Raw genomic sequence first — 10,227 nt, 5'->3', positions numbered from 1 at the left:
ATACGCACAAGTGAAACTCAGTTCAAAAGAAGTCCTAGTCCGATGTCAAAATAGATAACAAAAGAAACTAAACAGAATGACAATGAAACATAAATTAACAAAGGACTACAAGCAGTTACTAACATGCCAGCTCCAGACCTCAATCAAGCTGATTTAAAGATTATGTCTTCATCATATGATAATCAATTACAATCCCCCCCCCCCCCCCGTTAGGCGTTTATTATTATACCATCATACAATATTGATTGTTTTTTAGCTATTAAGATAATAACACAATGTTGAGTGCAGTAGCCCTGGTTTTTGACATTTTTACTTATTATGTCTCTATATTTTGTTCACGCATCGTTTTTAATATAATGGAATTTGAAACGACTGTCATACAAGTGAAAGGTTAATCTAGCTTTAAATCCGCCATTTTGTTTTTACATTAGAAAATGTCAGTACCAAGTCGGGAATATGAAAGCTCATATCCATTCGTTTGATGTGTTTGAGCCTTTGATTTTGAGACATTCCGTTTGAGTTTTCCTTGGAGTTCAGTATTGTTGTCATTTTACATTTTATACCACAAAAAAAACCCGAAAATTTGTGAGAAAATATACAAATTTGGAGACCTTTATCGATCTGTGTCTTATACGCTTTCTCTCAGTAGAAGTACTGTCCGCGAAATTCAAAAACTCTTTGTTTCAACAATTGTCCCAAAAAAGGGTAGATGTGAATTCCATTTCATATGCATTTTACATATACCATTACCAAAATAACTTAAATTCAAGTGTTACATTTAGAGACTTAAATAAGGTTAAAACTTCAAAATGTAGAGATAAAATCAGATTACTTGTAACAAAAAGAAAAAGTCATTGGAATAAAACAATTCATGGTATCTTTCATATAACTAACCCTAGTGTTGAGGTTAGGATTTTTCCTTAAATGTCACAAGTCGTTGCTTATATTTAATTATTACAATGTAAGAGAATGTATATTTCATTACTCAGCAGTAACTAGGCAATAACAAATATTTTATCTTTGTGTAATAAAACATTACATTTTTGTTTTATTTAAAAGAGAGAAGGACTACAGAACTGATTACAGAGACTATGACAACAAGTAGGAATTTATGTGTCTCTTATCTACTCTACAAGTTGAGCGACAAATTAAGAATTGTTTTCAAAGGCAAATGATTTGGGTGTTGTTGTTATCTTGTTTCTCTCTTATAGTTTAAGTTTTCCCTAAGTTTTCGGTTGTGACCTGGATTAGTTTTCTCTCAATCAGTTTATTATTTTGAATACCGGTATTATACCGTTGCTTCTATTTACATGGACTTTCGCACTTGACTGTTGTTAAATAGTTTTATGAATTCATAGACATGAACACTATCCAATAAAATGAAAAGAGGTAAAAAAAAAAACCAACACTTTAGTACTATTTCTTAACTTTAAAATTGGTACAGAAATAATACCAAAAGTGATCACAATATTCCATGTTTGAAAATCATTACTTTAAGATATTTGAAAACTGTAGCAATGACGAGAGAGAAAACAACTGATGTTGACAGTATGTTTGATTTTAATATTATTTGGCCTCCAGTCACAATTATTTTTATTATTGATTACAATTGTTTTTTTTTGTAAAAGTCAAATTAAATGAAAAAATTACAACGGTTAAGAAATGTAATATAAAATCGAACACTTTTATACCATTATCATACTAACAAAGTATGCATATCGATTGATGAATTAAAAAATATGGGAAAAAAACGATTTAAAGCCACTGTTACCTTTATATACTACATCTGCATATTCTATTCAAATTCATTTTTGAAATAGATGTGTGCTTGACTCCTTCATCGTCTTTGCACATACAACTAGCGTGAATGCTAACGTTAACAATGTCATTAATGTCAGCGTATTACTGCAATAGACCTGCATCATTCACGTATCTGGATACGTGCACAGATTGACGTATCGGGTAGATTTGTATTAAATAAAGAATTAACCTTAATTGAAACTGAATTAGAATTAACTGCATTATACAATATCTTCTAAAGATCAAATTTAATCTATTCTTTTTAAATTTACGTGTTATACGATACTTCGATATGATACGCAGGCAAATACGTGAATAATGCAAGTGGTCTATTAATAGTTTCCCAAATACTTGCATAGCGTGCGTAAAATGTCCTGTACCAAGTCAAGAAAATGGCCATTGTTATATTATAGTTCGTATCTGTGTGTGTTACATTTTAATGTTGTGTTTCTGTTGTGTCGCTGTTCTCGTCTTATATTTGATGCGTTTGCCTCAATTTTAGTTTGTAATCCGGATTTGTTTTTTTTTTTCTCAATCGATTTATGAATTTCAAACAGCGGTAAACTACTGTTGCCTTTATTTAAACCTGTAAGCCCTCCCTCTAACCTGGGACAGTTATGCAACAGAAAAACTTAAGAATCAACTATAAAAATCAATTGAAAAAGGCTTAACTCATCAAATGGATACAAATAGAAATACATCTAACAAAAACACAGAGTAAACGTGGCAGGGAAATTGTATATCAAAACAAATAAAAAACAGTAAGTAATGACTGACTGCTAGTTCAAATCCAAAAACAATTAATAAGAAAAAATCATGCATCTTAGACTAAATTATCAATCAGAACACATCAACATCCAATGGATTTAGTATAAAGACGTCATAAACAGTCAAAGAAAAACACGACCTTGTGCAATGTCAAGATACAGGTATCGACAGATTTTAGATTCATAAATGTGTATATGTAAACAACAATAATATCTAATTTGCTACTAAATTACTGATAACATAATCAGTATTAATACCAATCAAAACAATATTAAATGATCTAATTACAGTGTCGTATTAGTAACCTTTTAGAATAAGTTTGTTTAATGATCGATAGGTTTACCGTGAACGATTTTTAATCTCCTGCCACGGTAAACAACGTTTCCGTAAAAATGAGGATAAGCTTCATATCCGACTGAGAAACACACACAAAACATTTTCAGTCAGAAGTATCTCCTACTAGACTTCATCTTCAAATTGACTATGTTTGCTAATTCCTTTTAATACTGTTTATACTATTTTATTTACGAAAGTATGTGTTATGGATAATTTTGTACCATACGTTTATCTCAGTCTAATGTATGTATTGTTTTAAGGAAACAACAGCAATAAAACTGTAGAGAACACTGATCCAGGTGAAGCAGAAACAGTCACAAACTCGGGTATATTAATCAATTAATCAAGCAAATAAGCAAATGCATAACCAAAAACATCAAGTAAACAACCACTGCAATGCCTAAAGAAAAACGATGACAGAAACAAACACTGCACAAAAATGTCACGACTGATGCAGTAGTAGAATCTATATTTATCTGTCTTAATGTGGTACCAAAGACCTTGAATAAAATTAATTTGACTCGTTTAATTTTAATGAAATTTTGACAAAATATCAATTTGACCCTTTTACAAAAATTTTGAAAAAAAACTTGAGCCACACATTTTTCCAGAAAATGTAAGTGGATATATAGCAGTTTGACAAACTCTAATTTTGATCATTGAGAAGCTTCATATTCCTTGTACTATAGAACGTGATTCAAACATTCAGCCGATTTTTCAGAGTTATTTCTCTGTAGTATGTAGCACCTTAAGTATATAATATATCACTTTAAGTGATACACAGCCAGCTAACTGTGGAGAACACCGATTCAGGTGAAGTGCTTGATTGATTATTGACTGCTTTACGCCACATTAACACAAAAAGTCTATATCGCGGCGATCAGGTGAAGTGGAAATAGTCACAAACTCGAGTATAATTAATCAGTTTATACAAACATTTTACACTTGATATCATTAAAATGTATCATGTGGAGCAGGATTTGAAGCATATAACGTCCTCTTCAAATCATGAGTTTTGAATGTCTGATTGGTATTTTCCATCTCATGTTTGACAAAAACAAACTGCTTACAAAGAAATATGGTCTAAAGTCTATGATACTGTTGGAAATATCGATCAAATGTTGTTTACTGTGGATTCATTATTATTCTTTGGATACCAATTTTCATGGGTTTCGTGGGTACATGTAAAATATCGATCAAATGTTGTTTACTAGTAATTGGGTCTACCCAAATTTACCTTAATGTGTGATTCATAGAAATAATTAAATAAATATACATGACTATAGCACAGTACGTCCAAATGGGAATATCAATCATAAAAAGGGGGAAATAAATCAACAAAAATGAAGAAAAAAATATTATGGCTTCGATCATCTCTACGACAGACTATTGAGTTTTCCATACAAGAGTTTTATCATTGAGAGAGAAATTGAAGTACAGTTAAATAACACCAGGATAATAAGGATTTACCGTTTTCAATTTTCCACGGATTTCAATATTTTTGTGATTTTAGTTTTGAAAGCCAATTTAATGAAGTAAGAAAGATAGTTAGGATTAAAGTGTATTCAAGCGGTAACTACAAACCTTTAAAAATAAACCACTTCAAGCCATTTCCAATAAACTCATAAAATTGCAGCATAGATATCAGCATTAAATTTATGTATGCCAGATGCTAGTTTCGTCTTCAAAAGACTCATTATTGACGCTCAAGTAAAATAAGGTGAAATTTCGAAAGGTATTTTCAAATACGGCTAAGGTAAGTATGTTGGTATTATTGATAAATGTGTTTTTAATTTAAACTACATATATTCAATGTCTTTTTAATGCCAATGATTGAGAACACTTTGAAACACATTTTGCAAGTCGACCAAAAAATTCAATCTACATACGTATAATACTTCTAGAGCAATCGACTTGTGCATAACTTCTTTTTTTAATGCATACGAGTAAGTCAAGTGCTAAGTAATAATTTCATTGACGTTTTACTGTAAATAGTTATCAAAGGTACCAGGATTATAATTTAGTACGTAATGTTTTAATAAAATCCTCGCATATAATATATTCTTTGTTTTTTTTATAGAAAATACACGCGTGCCGTATACATTTAAGAAATTTATTCTATGAAACATATGTTTAGGACGGTCATGTCAAGAAAAGTTTTATCATGGTCTATTATCAGCTGGACTTATCCTTATATCATTTTTATTGGTTATATGCAGTGCTTGTTTCAACCGTAATTGTCGAACCAAGAAATTAGAACAAAGATAGAAAGATAAGTCAACCAGTGGTATACATCTCAACAAGACATAAGAACAAAGATAGAAAGATAAGTCAACAAGTTATATACAACACAACATGATTGATAAAGAAATGTGCAAGGAAAGGACAAAAATTACAATAACTAAAGCTATGTTATATATTTTTGACATGCAAATTTCTGAAATCAATTTGGGATCAAATGAAACTTAGAATATGACATCATATATTATCACTTAGATCACTTTTTTATGGATACATGATAAACGATACCAATTATTATAGTATTTTTGATTTACTAACAATGATATATTTTACGGTATTTACAAAGGATATAATATATACGAGCAAAAAACAATGATTTCAAACTTTTAAAATGGAATTTCTTCAACATAACGAGATATTAAGAAATAAAAAAGGCAAACGTGAAAACTAGGATTTATAAAATATCATATTATCTTATTTTTATTCAGTTGCATATCATTGTGAGCTAACTTTTATTATATATATTGAACACTAACAAGTCCTAATATCTCATGATATGAACTAACGTTAACGAGGCCGGGATAAGGTACCGGTACTTTATGTATCTCTAACAAATGTAAAGTTCAAATAAAATTATATATCATTAAAGAACGATAAAGAAATGCAAGGACATTACAGCTCTAATCAAGGAGGAATTTTCTACGAAATAGTCCATGTTTATGTATGTCGGCGTTTGTTTTGCCGCAGTTCAGTGTTCTGGTGTTCCAATGTTTTTCTCTTATAGTTGATTTGTTTCCTCGGTTTTAGTTTTAGTTTTTCAAGTAGGATTTATTTTCGAGTATGCGATTGTTGACTATTGAACAGGAGTATGCTTCTGCTGCCTTTATCTATGTGTGAATCTATTGAGGAAAACTAAATGACACATTATAATACTCCTGATCAGAATGCTATAAAAATATCGAAAGTTCAGGTCTAACAATACGTCCTTATTTTGTTATCTAAAACAATTTTCTAACAAATAAATATGAAGACAGATTTAGTTTCTGATAACAATTTGTCTAAAGTGTAATAATGTTGTGTCATGTGTACTATTGTTTATACTATTGTTGTACTATAAGACAAACAAACATGTGTACTATTGTTTGTCTGTTTGTCTTTTTCATTTTTGGTCATGGCGTTGTCAGTTTATTTTCGATTTATGAGTTTGACTGTCCCTTTGGTATCTTTCGTTCCTCTTTTACAAACATGCGCACATATAATTCAAAATCATAGTCGATATCGCTATAGGGATACTACGGGAAATATGAGAGTTTACTTGTCTGACCAAATCTTGATATTTCCGTAAAACAAGGGTAATATATTAATTATGCTTAACCTGTGGAAATTTTGCTTGAATTTTGTGGATTTTTCACATGTACACATTAAATGTAAGGAATATAATTTGTTTTGGTGAAGTCCATTAAGGCCCTTATCATTTTGTCAGTTTTGTTGCCTCATTCCAAATCAGGTATGTACTCCTGAGAAAAAAAGCGTTATTGATTGATTTGTCCGAAGAGCTCTGAACAGCCAATATTTCATATCGGTTAATAATTATCTTCTCTTATTGGATCAAAAGGAGCCCATGACATTCTTTATTCTTCAGTACTAAATCTCATCAGTCATAAACACAGCAAAACGGACCAGAAAACCGTTTGTTGTCGGACTTTTACATGTTAATGCCCGATGGGACGGACGTGCTTTCTCTGTTAATGACATGAGGGGAGTGGTTTCTTTGTTAATGACCGGAGGGGTGTGGTTTCTTTGTTTAAAGATATGTCCCTTTAATAAAACAATTTCCTGTTTTTAATTTTATATTTGATTTGTTTAATTGTTTACCATATGCTTTTGTAAATTATAGACTTAAATGAATGGCTTAAGACTTAAAGTTAGATGTATTACTACGACTGGTCTTCATTCTTTGCTATACAAATCGTATAATAACTTGAGTTTGCTTTGAACAATTTGAATATATGAGAATTTGTAAAAACATTATTCCTAATTCAAATATTAGTAATAGTTATTGAAGCACTAGTCATTATCGTGAGATATGGACTGCCCGAATGCAATGATATTGCCTGCGACAGTGATAATGACCTCGATCACCTACGGCTCAGTCATTATCACTGTCTTAGTCAATACTACTGTCCTGTGGGCAGTCCATATATCACGATATTGACCAGTTTTTCAATACCTATTATGTGAATGATATATGAGAACCGAAAGATCAATTGAGCTACAAGACTTGTATCGAGTTGTCCTTCATCTGTAGATAGAGTTATGCACCTTGCATTATCATCTAAATTGAATTTTATTTTTACAGGGTTTGGCAGCGCATTTAAAGCAAACAGCAAGAAGTCTAGTTATCATACTTCTATAATAAATTAATCTTATTAACCCTTCTTTTACGTGAAATATTTAACCTTGTGTTGAAGTAACATCTTAAGTATTGGTAAAACTCCCATCACACATGGTCATATAAATCTCTTTTCAAAACTTGTTAAAAACAAAGGACTTTGTACCCAAGGAATACTGACCTTATATGTTTTTGGCAAAACATTTCGTTAATCTGAAACAGAATGCTGATCAAACATCGTTTTTGATTTGGCTGTTTAATTTTAAAATTTTAAATTTCCTTGTACGTCAAGAAACATAGCCACTATGACTTTTTTGCTTTTGAAAAAAATATGACAGATAAATAGAACATTTAAATGACGTTTTAAACAACGTTTATATATATTGAAGAGCAAAAATAATTATTTATGAAAGATTTAAGATAAACATTACAAGTGAGCAATTCGGGCCATAGTCTCATCTTTTATTTTATTCCAATATGAGTTAACTTCTTTGAAATATATTGCAATAAAAAAATATCCAAAAGGTCTGAATTTCCAATCAGTTCAGAGTTTTGTATACACAAGGTAAACATTTTGGTTGAAGATTTGGACCATTTCTCTTTGGTCATATCTACCTTAGACTCTGGACATATGTTTATTTTAATGAAAACTTTTTAAAATGTGTGTTAATTTTATACAGCAAAAATATTGTTAATTATACATACTTCTATATATATTTATCAAAGGTATCAGGCTTATAATTAGATACGACAGACGCGCAGAATTTGGTGAGGCTGTCATCAAAGTGAGAGGGTTAGCGCTATAAAACCAGGTTTAATCCACCATTTTCTACATTTGAAAATGACCGTGCCAAGTCAGGAATATGAAAGTTCTTGTCCCTTCGTTTTTGATGTGTTTTGTTATTTGATTTTGCCATGTGATGATGGACTTTCCGATTAGATTTTCCTCTAAGTTCAGTATTTTTGTGATTTTAATTTTTCGTCTACATCAGTAACGCTCATATCAAAATAATTAGAAAGCCAAACAAGTATAAATTTGAAGAGCATTGAGGACCGAAAATTTAAAAATAAAATGTGCCAAACATGGCTAAGGTAATATATGTCAGGTATAAGAATTTTCTAAGTTTTTTTTTTTTAAATATTTCATACTTTTGCAAACAGTTAATTTATAAACAATGACCATATAATAGATATTTATGTCAACACCGAAGTGCTGACTACTGGGCTGGTGAAACCCTCGAGGACAAAACGTCCACCAGCAGTGGCATCGACCCAGTTGTGTGTATACCCGATTTTCAAATTCATGCATTTTCATGATCATTTCCGATTTCAATGTTGTAACGTCAGTTAGAACATTGGACCAATTAGTTTATCTAATTCATAAAAAATCGAGATATTACTACTTCATTAAAATTTTACTTATAGCCATTATATTTTAAAAATCTGTACGACTATATAACGTGAAAAAAAATGATGTCATTCAGGGTTTAAATGAAACGTTTAGTCGCCAGATACTTTGGTTCATACTTATCATACACATATAAATTCAGAAAAAAAATAAACGTCATCAGGGAGCGCCAATTAGGGGGAGAGCTTTCTGTATAAAACTGAAATCATGTGATCTTTCGATTAGTAGATAATGTTTGTAGTACATATGTTTGATAGATGGATCAAAACTAGAGTTAAAAAAATAAACAAATGAATGCTGAATGTACTATGTTTTTTACCACAGGGTTGAAGAGTAATTGTGGTAAGTAAAAAAATCAATATTTGTAAACAAAGCCCTGTGAATACACATAAATGCCGCATGACCCTATGTTTTTGTTGTTGCAAAAGATAGGGCTGCATTTGTACCTTCATGAATGGTATATATAAAAGCTTCTAATTTCCTAAAGTAAATTAGATATAAATTTAAATCAAGACATAGATTAGCATTAAAGTTCATGCCTTTACTATGCGAGATTTTTTTTACTGAAATTACCCTTTTAGAAAAATATGCACTTTGTCACTGTGAATGTTGAAGGCCATACAATAATCACAAAACTCATTTCCTGTTAATATAAATGCAATGGAAGCTTTTGGGAACCAGTTAAAGTTGTTTTATACAAATTTCTATGTTTTACTGCAGCTATTCATGATGCACTGAATGTACTGTGGGAGGAAGCAGGGGGTATATTTGTTTCCAGATTGAACGAAACAACAGAAATTACACTTAGGAGTCAATGAAAGGCATTAACATTCTCCCCATGTCAATCACATTTTGCACATATTTCTCATATATAAGGACTTTCATTTATTTTTACATAATTCTTTGCCTTTCTTTAATTATAAGATACTAGACAACTTTTCATGATTACATACCCTTCATATATGAAGCTAGTGTTGAAATGTTTGTAATTGGAATGCTATGTTAAATAATTGCTTTTAAATATTCTTTTAATTGATACTCTAATCTTCTAAATGCAAAGTTTGTACATACTCAGTCTTAGTTGGCACTTTTTTCTACTTCAGGTTTGGCTGTCTAGTTTTGGCGAAGAAGCCATCATAATTTTGGAATAACAGGAATTTACACGAATGTAACAAAATTCTCTAAAATCTTGCACCCGATGAAACATATGTAAGATTAAGGTATTTTAAAAGAACTAAAATTGAGAAAGGAAATGGGGAATGTGTCAAAGCGACAACAACCC

At 30.8% G+C, this 10,227-nt stretch overlaps 1 long non-coding RNA gene across 2 annotated transcripts; it reads left to right on the top strand.

Annotated features, from left to right (window-relative positions):
• The first annotated feature begins 722 nt into the window (after positions 1–722).
• LOC143080893 (uncharacterized) lies at positions 723–6,585 on the top strand. 2 transcript variants are annotated; one of them, XR_012979818.1, is made up of 3 exons: positions 723–1,101; positions 3,165–3,230; positions 5,042–6,585. It is a non-coding gene; the product is annotated as an uncharacterized LOC143080893 (long non-coding RNA). The 2 variants fall into 2 exon arrangements; XR_012979817.1 differs by lacking the exon at positions 723–1,101 and having other exon boundaries at positions 1,129–3,230.
• The last annotated feature ends 3,642 nt before the right edge of the window (positions 6,586–10,227 follow it).

The sequence above is a fragment of the Mytilus galloprovincialis genome, chromosome 6 (assembly GCF_965363235.1).
Source record: "Mytilus galloprovincialis chromosome 6, xbMytGall1.hap1.1, whole genome shotgun sequence".
NCBI lineage: Eukaryota > Metazoa > Mollusca > Bivalvia > Mytilida > Mytilidae > Mytilus > Mytilus galloprovincialis.
This window is presented reverse-complemented; position numbering and strand designations above follow the sequence as displayed.